The sequence below is a fragment of the Diceros bicornis genome, chromosome 2, assembly GCF_020826845.1.
Source record: "Diceros bicornis minor isolate mBicDic1 chromosome 2, mDicBic1.mat.cur, whole genome shotgun sequence".
NCBI lineage: Eukaryota > Metazoa > Chordata > Mammalia > Perissodactyla > Rhinocerotidae > Diceros > Diceros bicornis.
This window is the reverse complement of record NC_080741.1, coordinates 27,312,947-27,331,043: the sequence shown is the minus strand read 5'-3', so window position 1 is coordinate 27,331,043 and position 18,097 is coordinate 27,312,947.

Genomic DNA, 18,097 nt, shown 5'->3' with positions numbered 1-18,097 from the left:
TTCCTCACAGAAAAAAAAAAAAAGATTTAAAAAAAATATAAATGGAGTCATCACAGTCAAAGTCATCATTAAAAAAAGCCAAAAGACAAATAATATGAAAAGTGTGTATTATTTTCAAGAAAAATAGTTAATAAGCTAAGTATTCAAAAGAACACCAGAATGGAAGGAGGGGAGTGGAAGGAGAAAGGGGTGATAGGGCACATGTGTACAGTGACGATGGCAATTAGACTTTGGGTGGTGAACATGATGTAGTTTACACAGAAGTCAAAATATAATGCTATACACTTGAAATTTACATAATATTATAAACCTTAAATAAATAAAATGTTACCTCAATAAAAAAAAAAGAGACGTAACTTAAACCAATGTATGAGCATAGATTAGATCTTGAACGAGAAAAAGAAAACTATAAAGGACATTATTGGGACAAATGATAAAACCTGAATATGAGCTGTGTATAAAATAATAGAATTGTATCATTAAAAAAAAAAGAATACCTAAAAAGGACAAGGAAAAAACAATAGGTAAAAGCCCACTGGATACAAACAGGCTAATCACAGAAAAGTAAACATTTTCAACCTCATCAGTGGTCAGGATAATACAAATTACAATGAAGATCTGTTATTATTGTGCTCATAAAATGAGCAAAATTTAATAAGATTTGTAACCTACACTGCTATGTGAGAAGATAAATTGATACAGTAGTCTGGCATTTTTTTTTGATGAAATATCCTTTGACTCAACAATGTCAAATTTCAGAATTGATCTTAGGAGAAATCAAAGCACCTAAGCATACAGTTATACATTAATGAATGTTTACAGCAATATTATTTGTAGTAGCAAAACTCTGGAAATAATTTGAACGTCCACCAGTAAAGGAATAGTTGGCCAAATAATTTGCCTCTATTCTTGGGATTACTATGGAGCTATTAAAAAGAGAGTTAGATCTGTTGTCGGTGATCTGTAGGGATGCTCATGATATGCAATTTAGTGAAAAACACAAGCTGCAGAATAATATGCATAGTTGGTGCCCTTGAATGTCCTTGCTCCTTGCCTTTGGCTTGCTTTCCCCCTCTTACTTGCAAGCCATTTCTCACCATCTATCTTGTCTAATTCTTACATATTCTTAATATTGCAGCAGAACCCTCAGCTTATCAAGGAAGCTAAATTGATCAACCTGGTGAGAGATATGTGTCCGTTACGTGTGCTGCCAAGTTACCCTGAGCAGACCTCAGTCATGGCCACTTATTCAACTCTCAATTTCTCATAGACCACAAACTCTTTGAAGCCAGGGACTATATGTTTTATCTCAGCATCCCCAGCATGGTATATAGATGTAGTACCTGACATAAAGGGTGATTTATCAAACTTTGTTAAATGAATAAAAAAGTAATGGTTCAGCCATATTCCAAAAGTTCATGTTTAAATAAGTAATGGTAGAATATTAGAATTAGATGGAATACCACTGAATACTGAAGAGTATCACCCACTAGATGCTTTCATGTGGAAGCAGTGGTATCCAGGTTAAGGGTTATCAAATCCCAAATACATTTGTGCACCAACATTGGCTAAAGATTTTTCTTGAAAGTTCCCAATGTTGCCCATAAATAGAGAATTTTTAGGATTGTGCATACAGTAATTCTTATGCTTGCTCAAATTTGAGCACCACGGGATTACACAAAAGGCAAGCGTTAAATGTCTACATGACGATGTCTGGGAATAGAAGGTATGCTGCCTTTTGTGTAATGATCAAATTCCTTGCACTGCCCTCTGATGGGTGGAAAATTGAAAATGATCCCACTTGCCTGCAACTTTTCTCCATTCTGTTTTAATTTTAGATTTTCGAGTCTTAATTTGTTGTAGCTTGTTTGTTTTCATGAGGTTAATTGAGCCATATCTTGCCCCATGTCTATGACCAATTTGCAGGAAAAGCTGTAGGATTAGTGATTAAGAGTTCAGGTTTTGGAGTTAGAAAGGCCCAGGATAGAATCTTGGCTTTGCATTTACTAGCCACCTGACCTCGAACAGGTGACTTAATCTCTTTATCCTCAGTTGCCTTGTCCAAACAATAGGAATTATAATAAGAGAAAGTCCCTCACAGACAGTTATAAAAATTGATAGAAAAAATAGGAAAATGCTTAATATATTCCTATGCTTATAATTTAGTTCATGTTGTTTTTGTTATTACCAGCAAATTTCATCATCTCCATGTTTTATGGAAACAAAGCATGTTTTCTCGCAACTTATCTCTGAAATTAATCAGGAGGCATCTTACAATTGGTGGCACCTTATAATTATAGTTACTGAATGGGATATAAATCGGGATGCAACTTACACTAGATGGCATCTTAGATTTGAACAGGTTATTATTAATACCATTCATAGGTTTCTGGGTGGAGCTGACTTGAGCATTAAGTCATGATGGATGGGATCAGTTTGCCATCCTGCAGCAGTATTATAACATTGCTGCATCTCGTCTTCCCATCACTTCAACTATCAAAACTCAGAGCCCCACTTGTTTCCTAGTGACCTTTAAAAATGTGTTTTGCAGTATTGTAAAGAGCTAGTGTGACATTCTAGACAAAGAAGATCTTAAATCTGAACTAAAAACACTCTAACAAGGAAGGCTGGCCACTTTATTGTTGACTCATGCCTAAGTTCATGACTATGACAACTTCTGGGAGCTCTCCTGATCCACGATGCTGTGACCATGACCAAAGCATTCCCATTACCTTTGTCTCTACAATCTACACCATCCATGCCTTTCTTCCTCCCAAATCCTTCAATTACCTGTCCTAAAGCCTCTCCCTGACGTATTTGAGGGTTTCACTTGCATTTTTTGTGGATGTGCGCATCCTCTACATTGTGTCTACAGGCAATCTTCTTGAATTTTCCATATTTCCAAAATGGCAAGAGCCAACACAAACCAATTTTATGGCAACACCTAGTCTTATAACTGGTGTTCATCTACGTTGTTCTGAAAGCTCATCGTTAAGCTTTGTAACTATACCATTAAGGTTGTTTCTCTTAATATGCAGTTATGAAAATCTAAATACTTCAAAATAAAAGGGATAATTTGGGCCCACAGACTCCACATGCCCCAAGACAAGTGTGATATGGTGGATTGTTTGCTGGCCACAAAGTCTGTGTTGAATCTAAGCTGGGATTCTGACTCACCGGGAGCAATAGAAGGTGGAGGAAATGATGACGTGCAAATTCTGGAACCTGAGCTTCAAGAGGCTTTGCAGCTTCCACCTATGCTCGCTTAGAATGCTGCCCTGAGCTCACCATACCATGAAGAAGCCTGGGACGTGGAGAGAGAGGTCTAGCTGTTCCCACTAGATGAATCCAGACCCCTATCTCCCCATCAGCTGAACACAGCTACATGAGTAAGCCCAGGCGAGACCAGCAGAAGAACTCCACAGTCAACCCACTAACTACATTGCTAGACATATAAATTGCTGTTGTTTGAAGACATTAAATTCAGAGTAGTTTTTACACACCAATAGGTGACGGAAAGAAGCCAAAGATTTTCAATAGCTAGAAGGCATTTCTCTGAATTAGAGACTAAAAAGAAGGAGGCCTATAGGAAGGTATCTGACAATGAAACACACAAAAAAAGTTTCACTTAACTTTTTTTTAACTTTTGTTTCTGTCACTCCAATGTTGGCTTCATGTGAAAGACTTTACACTTTATGGGGCTATAAAGATATTTTGAATTTTTTAATAATTATTTCATAAAATCATCACAACGTGCTCTTCAAACTAGTTCCACTTCCCTATTAAAAGTTTCTCATATTGCAACATATAAAAGTGACATGAATATCTCAAGGAATGGGAAGAGGAAGAAGCCTAGAATAAGCTGGATGATACTTCCTAGATTTCACCATTCTAAGATATGTCAGATGGGGTGGATCTAAAGCAGAGTTGGCAAACTATGGCCCAGGGGCCAAATCTGCCCGTCATATGTTTTTGTACGTCTGTGAGTAAGAATGGGCTTTACATTTTTTATGTGATTGAAAGAGAAAATCAAAAGAATATGTAATAATATTACATGATACGTGGAAATTGGACTGAAATTCAAATTTCAGTGTCCATAAATAAAGTTGTATGGGAACACAGCAGCGCTCCTTCATTTACGTATTGTCTATGGCTTCTTTTTCACTCCAACAGCAAGGTGGAATAGTCGTGATAGAGGCTGTATGCAAAACCTAAAAGATTTACTCTCTGGCTCTTTACAGAAAAGTTTGTCAACTCTTGGTCTAAAATGCAGATTTGAGCATTTTCTTTTTAGGTTGCTGTAATGTGTTATATCCCGTGGCAGTATTTGTGAACCCATAAATAAACACCCAGCTGACTTCCTCCACCTCACCCTCACAGCCCTCACACCTTATTGGTCTAATATGGACAAATGTAAATGTGTTTTAGTTCTAAATTTGGTTAGGAGAAGAGATGAGAGGAAGAGAGAGAGCAAGAGAGCAGTAGATCACAGATTAAGTATTTGATGATAACAATTGAAAAAGTAACTCTGAAAACTCCACATTTATGTTTCTTTCCTGGTACATCTGCTAAATAACTTTTTTGTTTATAAATCAAAGCTGTTTTTGAGAGCCAGAATAGCAAAAAACTAACAGCATTAGCCCTAAAAAATAACTTTTTCTTTCCTATTTGCTTCCATCATCAACAATTAAAGGTTCTCCGAAAGTTCTTATTGTGATAGTGTCATTGACAATAGATAATTAAATATATAAGTAAAAATGCTAGACACATTTTTCCCTAACTGCCTGATCTTCCCAGGCTCCCAGACGTCTGTAGTCTTCGCCCGCTTCCCACCCTCACTCAAAAACGTGATCCTAGGGCACCCTATGATTTCCTTGGAAATAATATTCAGAATCTATTAATGTACTTGGCTTCTACAACTTTGGAGGGATTATGTAATCTCAGGATACCAAATTGAAAGTGACGTTTGGTTAAAGAAACAATAATTGTGGCCTAGAAGAAGTTTTTATTTTTTCTGGAAACGACACACCATTACTTATGAATGGAAGAAGGAAAAACAAGTCCTCTTTTCCTGTAACAATATAGTTTCACGTATAATTTCTGGTTTACCAAGAACCTTTCCAAATAACGTGTCAAACCTTCCCTCTTTTAGGCTGCATGCCTCCTTCCCCATGTTTTTTAGCTTCTCCTGTTAGACCATATGCTAATAGTCATTACTTGTGTCTTTTACCTTAGTGAACATATGTGTTTGGTTTAGGTATTTTTAAAAAATAATCTCGCTTTGATCCACCCTTCAAATCACATTGTATGTATCACATTCTTGAGAGGGCTAAGAGTATTTCAGCAAGGAACATTATCCAACTGGAGAATTTCAGAGGCAACATATGCTATTATAACAACTTTCTGGAGGGAAAACTTGTTATAAGCAAATTTTACAATGGAAGGATCATGAACCATTTGCTATATAGTTGCACAGAATCTATTTAGTACTAAGAGCTACATCTATTTTTGCTTCTTTTCCCCAAACCTAAAAAAAAATTATGCAAATTATAATTATCCTCACTACTCTTTATCTTTCCTTCTTAGCTATTGAACATCTCGTTTTCTGGTTGATTCTCACATATGACACTACCTTTATTAGATTTGAATTTAATAACTAAATTGCAGGGAATAAGTATTTAGGGCCATGACTGTCTGCCAGTGAACACTTGGATTTATTTAGAGCCAGAACTGGGCCTAGCATTTGCTATTCTAATCTATCACTTAAGATATATGCAAACAACAGAAAATATAATTAATAATTGCCTTTTTGAAAAATGGAACTTTTCACTGGCTTGCTTAACCAGGAATGCAAAGGTAGGGTGAAGCCCAGTGTTGGCTGATTGAAAAGATCAATGATAGAATCATCAACTTTCTCTCCATTTTGCAGTCAAAAGTGCCACCTTCATCTTAAAATATCATAGGATGGCAACAGTAGCATTCTTCCTTATTCACATTGAATAGAAGAAAGAGAACCCTCCTAGACTCTTTCCCAGATAAGCAAACAAGAACTTTCTAAGAAGCCCTCAATAAATGGGTCCTTTGGGTCTCATTGGTCAGATTGTAGCACGTATCCATTCCTGAATCAATCCTTTATAAAGAGAATGGAGTTTCGGTGCTTAGGCTTGGAGCTCAAGATGAGGAGACGAGGCCAGCTCTGGGTCTCATGGGCTGTGTGGCTATTTGCACACAGGTACTTCTGGGGTACTTCAGAAAAGAAACAGAAGGGAGTAGATGTTAGGTAACCAAACATGATATCCATTTCAGCCAACAATGTGTGCGTGAAATGTAATGAGACTTGGATATTATAGAACAGCTGTACCCTCTTTTCTTTTATCATCTTCTTATTTTGTTGTCGTGACTAACAAAGATCACAAATAGATAAAAGGTTTTGTATTTCTTTATCCCCACAAGAGTAAATCTAAGATGACTTTTTAATATTTCTAATTGAAGAACTCCTCTAAATAACTTTCTCTTTTATATAATTTTCTGAATGACTAATGGCTAGCGTATTGAAATGCCTACCATTATTGTGTGCTTCCTATGGTCTAGTCTTGCCACTCAAACACATACTACCTTTTAAGCCAATGATTAAATAGAAGGTAAACAGTATTTCCCATTTTACAGATAAGTCAACAAAGAGCCAGGAAGATTAAGTGATTTGCCTGAAGTCATCCATTTACCAGGTGGCACAGTTCAGAGTTCCCAAGTTATTGCCTTCTAAGTCCCGATTTTCTACACTATTTTGTTTCGTGGAGTTGTTGTAACAAATTTCTACAAATTGAGAAATTTATTCTCTCACAATTCTGGAGGTCAAAAATCCAGAATCAAGGTGTCTCCAGGGCCACACGCTCTCTGTAAGCTCTAGGGCAGAATCCATTCCTTATCTCTTTCAGCTTCTGGCATTATCTCCAGCAGCTTCTGGTTGTTGGCATTCCTTGGCTTGAGGCCACATCTCTCTCTGCTCCACCTGCACATTGCCTTCTCCACCGTGTGTAGTGTTGAACCTTCCCCTCTTCTCCAATATAAAGATACACGTGATTGCATTTGCAGCCCACTCGGATAATCTAGGATAAACTCCTCCTCTCAAGATCCTTAATTTAATCACATCTTTTGCCATTTAAGTTAATATTTACTCACAGTAGACGATAATAAGCAGGTTTCAGAGACTAGGATATGGGCATATCTTTTGGGCCACCTTTCAGCCCACTAAACATACCATGCTGAAAATCTGATTAAAAGAAATCTCAATGAGGGGCCGGCCCGGTGGCGTAGCGGTTAAGTTCACGCACTCCGCTTTGGTGGCACAGAGTTCACAGGTTTGGATCCCAGGCACAGACCGATGCACCACTCATCAAGCCATGCTGTGGCAGCATCCCATATAAAGTAGAGGAAGATGGGCACGGATGTTAGCCCAGGGCCAATCTTCCTTAGCAAAAAAGAGGAGGATTGGCAACAGATGTTAGCTCAGGGCTAATCTTCCTCACACACACACACACAAAAAAGAAATCTCAATGATAAAATGTTCCTGTGTATTCTGATCTCTGCTGTGTTCCTAGTATCCAACACAACATGATGTCTGGTAGTATGTGCTCAGTAAACATTTGTTAAATGGATGAATGAATAAATACATCAGCATGTGGGAGTGGCAGTGTCCTGATACTGGTAGGATGTGCCCTACCATTGAAGAAAAGCTGCAGATGAAGAACATAGCTAAGGAAGTAAGATTGATTTTATATAAGATATTCAGATATTCTCATAAAAAAGTTTTTGACCACAAGGATATCCTTAAGTGAAGTCGTAGGAATAACTGAATATCTGCTGCATGAATCTTGTTCCTGTTATGAGTGAGAAACAGAAGATACAAGATGGAGCAGAGGAACCCAGAAGCAGATCGTCTTCAAGTTTGAAAGGACCTGAAATGTGTCTAGTCCAATTTCACACCAATGACAAACGATCACACTTGTGAAACACTGACGGCTTCTGTTTAAATGCCCCATTGCTGAGGATCACATTACCCGACTCTTCAGCCCATTTTATCAGTGGGCTGATCCAGGAGGGGGAAAGTGAATAACACGAAGCTTCAAATAAGTGTAACCAATTGCACAGGGCATTGTCTGGGGCAGCTATCATTTCTAGGTTTTGGGAGAGTCTTGTAGCCAAGAGAGAGCAACTTTCCATATTGTAAATTTCTATGATCATGAGGCGTTACTTGCTTTTCTGATTCGTGAGAATGCAAAGCACTCTATTAAATGGAAGGTAATTTCTACCCAGAAGTAGGGACTGAGCACTAGTGATTTTCAAATTATTTGTTGAAAACAATGTTTATTGTTTATCATAAAACCCTGACAGAAAGTAAATGAGACTAACATATAAAATGCTAAAAGGCAGACAACATTGTAGAGATGAGCTGATTTGCTATAAGATTTGTTACATTAAAGAAAAATGCTATAATTATTTTTCATATTTTTATTGAATCATTTTTAAATGGAAATAGATGTGAAAAAAAGAACTAAATAAGACCAGTAGTTTATTAACATCTTCAGTATTGTAAAATTTAATAAAAAGAAAAAATTCAAATATATGGGCTTGAAGGAGAAGACAAGACAGAAATAGGCAAAAGATAAATTATTTAACAACACCGTCTAGAAAATTCATGTGGTTGATTTTTAATGTTTTTATTAGTAAATCTGGAAGGATGATATCCATGCTTGTTAAAGGGTTAGTGTATTTTAATGTCGAAATGTTTACATTTTAAAAGCACATTTCTTCCCCCATTTCTCATAAAATGTTTAAGTATAAATATGTGCATGTAAGCTTCTTTTAATATTTTCAAACTGTAGGTTATTTTGGTTTGAGCACAAAATTATGTAATATTAAATAGATTACTAAGATAACATAGCTGAAATCTATGTGGTGAAACCCACCATAAAAATGTAGATTTGATCAGATTCAGTTTTCTGACTCCAGCGTTGGAACTGTGGCCTGTGAATGAGTCCTGTGTGTGTCTATGTCCCACGGAGGGGAAAGAATCCACCTCCCCACTAGTTAGAATAGTGGGAGAGTTCCAACTCCCTGTGTTCCCAAAGGTTGTGTTCACGGATAGAATGGAGTTGACTTGAACCAGATTGAAGCTTAGTAAATACTTATTGAATAAACGAGTAGCTAAGTGGGCCGAAAGACCACTGAACTGAGTGTAGAAAGGTCTGGGTTTAAATTCAAACACTATCACCCGCTTGGAACAAAGCTGAGGTTTTCTTATTCCCAGTGCAAGGCTCATTTATCAAGAACAATTTGCCAGTGAATCAATTTACTATAAAAGAGCTGAAGGACTATAAAAAAATAATAAAATACATAACACTTTTGAGTACATACTATGTCTCTGCCACACTATTTCATATATATTTTCTTTTTTATCATAGTATCCTTTGAGGTAAGTATGATTTCCACTCCTCCCCACCACAAGTGAGGTTCATCAGGGCAGAGTCCGGGAATAGTTAAATTTTGAAGGAAGCGATAGAATCTAAGAGAAAGGGCATTCCAGGTAGCAATGGAGAGGAAATTTTTAAGCAAAATGTTTTTACACAGTTATCGAATTGTGCCTCTAAAAACAACCTCAGGTGTTGGTTTGTTTTGAAAAGAAGTGTCAAGAAAACATTTCCTTTCATGCTTAGATTCAGTCTCCAGTCTCACTGTGTACAGAAATTCTGAAGTCCTGGAATCTGACTCGTTTCGTTTTTTAAGACTTTACTCTTGAAACCCATGTACTTCTTTTTAACAGAGTATTTCATACATCAGCTTTTAAAGCCAGTTTATGACATGGCATCCCCCAAATGAATTTGGTAAATAGATTAAATCAATTGCGTGAATATTTTCCTCCAGATACATTCCAGGATTTCTGTCTATTCCAAGGCAATGGCAAATATGGACCTGCTTTTTTGTTTGTTTGTTTTTTCACCAGGAGGAGTACAAGGTTTCTTTGTACACTGCAAGCAAAATTTCCAGACACAAACATTTGCTAAGGCAAAGAAATCACAAACATGGGACACCTACTTAAAATTTGACAGGCACATTCCACAACTCTGCTAATAAAGATACTGTAGCAAGATGTTGGCCAGAGTTCACCTCATCCTGGACAGACGGGGCAGGGATGTGAAAAAAGAAAGCAAACACTGAGTAAGAATGGCTAAGCAAATATAGTTTGGGCTACAGAATCCATTTGACATCAAACAACCATCGGTACAAATTTTATGTAGAGGCTTTTCCCAGTGGGGCCAAGAGCATCTCAACTAAGACGATTACAAGTAGTTTTACATCAAAGGAATATAAGTGTAGTGCCTGGGATACCCTAGAGATGGTGACAGCTACGTCAACACTGCTAAAATAACAGATCAATCCAATCAATTCAACCAAACAGCTGGTCAACTCAGTTAAACAAATATCAGTCAAATCAACTGCCAGACCAAATTAACTTGAAAATAATCCCCAAATACTCATGCCTGTTATGTATGTACATAGTAGATACAGTGTCAGTTGGGTAGATATAAAGATGACATTTTTGCTAGAGTAATTAGAGGTTTAAATGCAAATCTTTTTGGAGCTGTTGTAAAATATATTCCAATAGCTTCTCAGCTTCTACCCCTTGAAAACCCTAATCCAAGACACCATGGCATCCTACCTGGGCTACGGCAACTGCTCCTCCCAACCCGTCTCACTGCCACCAGCTTGACCCTCTATAGTCCACACTTCTAAATGACAGCCAAACTGATCTTCTCAAAGAATAAACTATGTCACATCTTCCTATTGATTAAAATTCTCCTTTGCTTTCCCTTCTAATTTGGATAAAATTCAAGCTTTTACCACGACCTACAGAGACCTACGTGGTCAGGGCACAGCCTTCCTCTCTGACTGTCTCCTGACACTACAATGACCTTTTTCTGCCCTAAAACACCCAACCCTGTAACTAATGCTGGGTCTTTGCACTTGCTGGTCCTTCCACCTGGAAAGTTCTTTTCCTCCTTCTCATCATTTAGATCTCAAGTCTCACATCTCAGAGGGTTTCTCTGCCCACCTCAGATAAAAGAGCCACTCCCTCCATATCTAATTACTTACTCTCCTATTGCCTTTTACATTTTTGTTGTAACATTTTTTGTACCTGAACATAATTTCATACCTGAATCTCAACATAATTTCATACCTGAAATTATGCAGCTAATTGATTTGGTTACATATTTATTATCCTCCTCCTAGAAAGTAAGCTTCCTGAGAGCAGATACCTGGTGTGGTAGACAGGATAATGTTCAACCCCCACAGATGTCGACATCCTAATCCTTTGAAGATGTAGTTAAGTTAAGGACCTTGAGATGGGAAGATTTTTCTGGATTATCCAGGTGGGCCCACTACAATCACAAGAGCCCTTATAAGAGGGAGGTAAGAGGGTCAAAGCCAGTAAAAGGAGATGTAAGGAGAGAACCAGAGGTTGGAGTGATGTACTTCGAAAATGGAGAAAAAGGCAATGACTTAAAGAATGCAGGTGGCCTCTGGAAGCTGAGACAGGCAAGGAAACTGATATTCTCCCAGTCTCCAGAAGGAACCCACCTTAGCAACACCTTAAATTTAGTCCAGTGAAACTAATTTCAGACTTCTGACTTCTATAACATTTGTATTGTTGTAAGCCACTAAGTTTGTGATCATTTGTTAGGGCAGCAATAGGACACTAATACACATGGTTTATTTCGTTCCTTGCTAAATCCATCCTGTCAATACCCTCCTGACACATAGTAAATAGTCGATAAATATTTGTAGAACAAACAAATGGTAAACCGCACACCAAAATGTCATTACAGGAAGACGAGGATGCTGAAGTGATTTAGACTGTAGATGAGTAAGACTATAATCACAAGCCCCATTCATTTTAAAAAGTCATAAAATTTTCCCCATTCTCTTGCTTATTTCTCCAGTGAGTAACAAAACATAGTAAAATATGTGTTGATTACATCATTCAGAAGTTGTTTAAAATGTGACTGTTGCCAACTTGAAGGTTTACTGAAAACTGTCTATGAACACCTATCTGACTGTGTCTTTGGAACTGACATTCAGAGATGGCACGTTCAGGATGAATATGTGTGACTATATGGCCACACACGTCTCCTCAGCACAGATGAATATATTGGTTTAAAAGGAATATTTTGTGTAGGAAATATGGCTCCAGTTTTTAGAAATTATAGCCAACCCTAGTATGCATGGATTTGTTTCTTAGTAAAATACACAGTGTTCATTTATGGTTTATATTTCTGATTAGTTTATTGACATGATATTCCCCGGGGCTTAGTTGTAAGTACAGGGTAGGAAAGAGAAAAAAAGGTAATGGGAAGAAAATGCATAAACTATAAGTCAAGTTTTTCTTATTATCCAATACAAGTGACTCATAATGGCATTTATCCAGGTAAATAAGCTGAAGACTCATTGCCCTCAATATAGTGAGCCCTTTACCAATACACGTTGAATATAGAAACATATGCTACAACTCAGCGTGTTTCTTCCTGCACTATACATTTAGCTAGTGAAAGGCAAACTTCAAAAGCATCAGAAATTGCATTTGAATGAAGAGCCAAATGTCATACACATTTCTTTTCTAGAGTTGTAACTCCTGGGAGAATTATTCTTTTTATAATTTGTCATCCTTCAGCATTCCAAGGGTACTTGTAATGCTTCAAAATAGAGGTACTCCAGTATATTAATGTAAGGAGATTGTTGGTATGATTACTGATCTCTTTCCTATATGAAATCTGGATGAAATATAAACTGCTTAGTATGTAAATTTAGTTTAACAGTGGTTTTGCTGATCTAGTACAGCATGTGTCATCTCGGCACACAAATAAACTTAAACCAGGCACTTATTATAAAGGGTGCTGCTTGCCTACAAATGCCAGTTGATCTTTTAAAAAATATTTTAATGAGTCCTTATAAATCAGGATTCTGAAGCCTGTAAAAGGCTTAAAATGATCCAGTTAAATGTATATTTATGCATATGATATGTGCATAGGTATGTATATATTTGTGTGTGTATGAGTTTATGCATAGTTTACACAACAGCTGATTTAAAGATGCATTAATATAAAATAAAAAATATTCAGGGAGGTTGTGGTATTGATTTCAAATGAAGGACTGCCAATCTCTGAGTCAGGTGTGGCTTAAGAGTGTCGATAGTGGTGACAGAAGCTAACAAGAATTGAATACATACAGTTGTCAGTCAACGTTCAAAGCATGTTATATGTATTACCTAATTTTGTCCTCGCAATAACTATGTGAGAGAAGTAGTATGAGATCCCCACTTTAGAGTTATGGAAACAAGCAGAGAGGTTGAGTTGATAAAAGCTCTACGGTTGAGCAGGTGGCAGAGACTAGCTCTATGCTCTGGCACTTTGACCTTGAAGCCCATACTGGTCACTGTTTCATTCAGGTCCATCCAGAAGAGGATGCCGAGAGCACCTACACCCTTGTTCTGCAGGAGAGTTTTATGTCAGTTGCCTGATTATCACTTCTCCCATTTCTTCTCTGTTTATACTAATCACAGCGAATTCTCTAGCTTTCTTTCTGCAGTTGTTTAATGATTAATAGAATCTTCACTACTGTGTGAAACCTCCATTTATTTGTAAAGTTTTGGAACTTAAGGAGCACATCCTCGCGCCCATTATAGTTTATGTTCTGTGAAACAGCTACTGTCTATGACCCCAAACTTGCTTATTTTTCAGTCTGAACAGTGACAGAAGTTACCTAGATCGCCCACATTTTCTGAAGTAAGGGAATAATTTACAAGTGAACTGCTACCTGAACATCTCCCCTACCCCCAACTACTGTTTAGACATCAGTAACTATATGGCGATCTGTGTGCCCTATCAAATATTTCTTCTGACTAGTGCTGCCTAGGGGAATTTTACTGGTAGTGTATGGGCGTTAAGCTATCAGCATTCAACAGGCCACTCAGCTGGAGACATAAGTAATATATTACCCAGCCCAAGTCCTTGGGCAACTCACAATCAGATTGGGGATTGCAGTAGACACTGTTTGTTTCCTATCCACCAGGCATTCCCCTCTCCCATTTTCTTATTGGCAAAGTCAGCCTTCCATGATAGAGACTACGAAGGCCAGATACTTATTTTCTCAGCTTCCTTTACTCCCGGAAATGATCGTGGACCTACTTTTGGTCAGAGAAACATAAGGGAAATCTACTGGAGAGTCTGTGGGACAAATTAACCTGCATGAACTGAGAAAGAGAGAGATGGCAAGATGATCTCCTTCTCCTTTTTCCCACTGTCCTTCCCTTCTATCCCACTCTTAGATGTTGGACTGTGAAAACTTGGTTTTTGAATTTCTGTAGCCATTTTGTGACCATGAGGAAAGACAATGCTAATGAAATGAGGAAAACAGAGTGAAAATAAAGAGCTTAGGTCTTTCATGAGGTTTATAAGCCACTGAAACAATTCTGGGACAACCTAACTGTATACCTTTTGTTATTTGCAAACAATATCAAATGCTTAAGCCAATTTTAGTTTCATATTCTATTTCTTGAAGCTAAAAGCAATTCGACTGATGTAGGGAGACAAAACACAAACATTAGAAGTAATTTGAGAATACCAAATAGTGTGCACTCTGGCAACATAGTTGTGGCAATAAATGCTGTAAGTAAGAAAGGAAATGATGCATGAGTTCAATGCCAGCTTCATGGGGCCCATGGGGCTTCACCTGGACCTCAAGTTCCTTTTGACATCCCAGTTAGAAGTGCTTGTCATTCTAGAACATTCTTTAGGGGAAAAAATTATATTCTTTTCCTTGTTTGCACTGATGTGTGCATTCATTAAATATTGGCAGGTGGAAAAAGATGTAAATTTTAGAAGAAAATTTTTCTTTGTGACTGACCTATGTGGTACTGATCCTGATGAACTTTGAAAAATCTCATATAGACAATTGGATCAATATTTAAATGATATAGGAGTCTGTTACCATCTTAAAATTTGAATATATTAATTTCCTAAAAAGCATTTATGCATAACACTTTTAATGAAAGTAATTTTGTTTGAAATGTCACGTTATCATATCACAGTTACAATCAGCATTATGGTGTAAAAGGAGCAAGCCAACATTTCCTCACCATTTCCTTATGGTGTAAAAACAGTCATCAAATCTTCTCAAAGGGGAATTTTAGAACAACTTGTAGTTTTTCCATAATTCTCAAAATTATTTAGTAAGGTATTAAATTATTCCATTTTCATCCATAGCTAATATTTTTTACTTACTGGAACTCCTACGTTGATGACACCATCAAGTGGAATCATTTCAGTTTCATTTCAGTTTGTACTCAGTTTTACCACCATTCTATATCAAGTTCTTAAAAAAAAAATCTAGGCTATACATATAACTACTTAACTATCCATATATATAGTTATACAGATGTAATATATAACTATATATAGCTATATGTATATGATCAGGATATATAAGCTATGTAAGATCAGGTGAGGCATATATATATAGACACATGTATATGAATATATGTATATGTGCATATATGTGTGTATATATATACATGTGTGTTCTTTTGGCTTGAAGAAAATTTTGTTTCTTATCAATTTTAAAGGCATAGATATTTTGTTCTGAATACAAAGTTAATATAAATAATGTGAAGGGCGAGCCTTCACTGTTTTGCTCAGAAGTCCCAAGGCCTCCGGTGGTGCACTGTACTGTGATATAATGAATTTTGAAAGAAGTCGTGTTTTAATTAGTCACCTTTTGTCATCTCTTTTCAGTTTTAGGTTTGCACAGATGGCCATGCTGCGTTTGGGGAATTGACAGAAATGCACCATTTTGCATTACTAAGACGCAGAGTCTATACCCAAAATGCTTTTCTTCACAATTGCATTTTGATTTCATGCATCATTAAATAGTGTAATAATTTAATGATTTCTCAATAAAGTGACAGCTTCACCTCAGGTTTGATGTACGGCTCTGTGCAATACATTAACATAAATTGACTTTCAGTAAACCTAAGCAATAGAGACCCCATAGGAGTTACTGAGGCAGAATTTTTTTTTTTCTGTTGCAACCTTCTCTGATAATGTGGCACAATCAGCTTGGATCATATGTAGGTATTATGTGCTCCATTTGCATTTACTGGTGTGTTCTTTGGAAAACATACCCTCTGTGGTTAAGGAGTTTTCTGCTCTGATATTGTTATTGAATTTTGTTTCACTGGTTGAGTTTTCTGGTTCACTTCTGGGATATTGCTATTGACTGTGTGCAAAATTATCTCCTTGGGCCAGAAAATTCATCTGAACATAGCAACGCTTGACTTCATCCCTAGAGAGCCTGTAATGTCTGATGAAAAGAAAAGTGAATTAAAACAAAATGTGTTTATGTACTATATACACATTGTGTGTGTGTGTGTGTGTGTGTGTGTGTGTTTAGGGGGCTTAGAAGGGAGCACACAGGCGTTGGACATGTAATGAATGCAAGTCCAGTAAATCAATGTTTAGGATACAAATAGGAATTGTCAACACCCAAAAAGTTATAATAGTGAAGATTTGGCTACAACGATTGAAGCCTGAAGTTGCCCAAAATGGTACATTACTAATTTGTATACAGTTGAATTTGGTATGAATAAGCAACCACATAAACTATGATGTTGAAATTTCTACCTACTCTCTGTACAGTCTTTGAAGGTTTTCATGCAGCATATCATTAATGCTAAAAATATATATATAATGTATGCATGCAGTATAATTATGACAATAAAAAGGACACCTGTGTATCCACTCTACAGCTTGAAAAGTAGAAAATTACAATAGCTTTGAAGTCTCTTGTGTTACCCTTTTCGATTGCAAACTCCTTCTCTTGCTCGCTCCCCAGGTAACTACTATCATGAATTTTGAATGATCCACTTCCTTCCTTTTGTTTATATCTTTATAACATATGCACACATCTCTAAACAATATTTTATGCAGTTTTGCCTGCTTGCTTTTTATCTTTATGTAAAGGGTAAGATTTCGCATGCATTCTTTTGTCACTTGCTTTTTTCACTCAGTATTAGGTTTTTGAGATTCATCCATGTTGCTATTTCCTGCTCTTTTCCAGTCCATAGGTACACCACAATTCATTAAGCCGTTTTACTGGAGCTATGCATTTGGCTTTTTTCCAGAGTTTGCTCTGTTAGTAAGGCCACAGTCAGCTTTCTTGTACAGGTCATCCTTTGTACCTTTGCACAAGTTTCTATAGATAATATACCTAGGAATAGAATTGCTGGGTGATGGGATAAGTTATAGGACGGCATCTTTAACTCTTCTAGGTAATGACAAATTGTTTTGCAAAATGGTTGTACAATTTTACGTGCCCACCAGCAAAGTGTGAGGGTGTTGGCAGTTCACCAACACTTATGTTTAGCCAACTTTTTAATTTTTGACAACCTGGTGAGTGTGCAATGGCATTGCCTTGTGAATTTAATTTACATTTCCCTGATCACCAATGAGGTTGAACATCTTTTCACAAGCATAATGATAATTTGGATCTTTTTTCTTCTCTGAGATGCACATTCAAATCTTCTGCCAAATTCTCCGTTGAGTTTATCAGCATTATCTTATTTCTGACTTTAAAGTGCATAGATTTTACATTTCATTATTAAATATGATCTTTGACATAGATTTTTTTTTAATTCTAAGTCCCTTTTATTGGTAAAAAGAGCTCTCTTCGACTTTTAGAAGGTTGGAGTTTTGTTTTTCTATTGTGAAATCCTTTTCAAAAAATTGTCAAATGCTTAAATAATTTTCGGATATTAGGATAATCATGTGTTTTTTGCTTGCACTAACCTTGTGCTATTGAGATAAAACCAAGATAGTTTATATTTTTAAGTGCCCTATTGAATTTGACTTACTCATCCCTATTGAACATTTTTTCATCTAAACTTATGGGATTGTCCTGTAATATAATTGCCTTCTACTATCCTTGTCTCATAAAATTACTTAGAAATTTTTTCCTCTAAAATTTTATGGAAGGGCAGAATTTATAT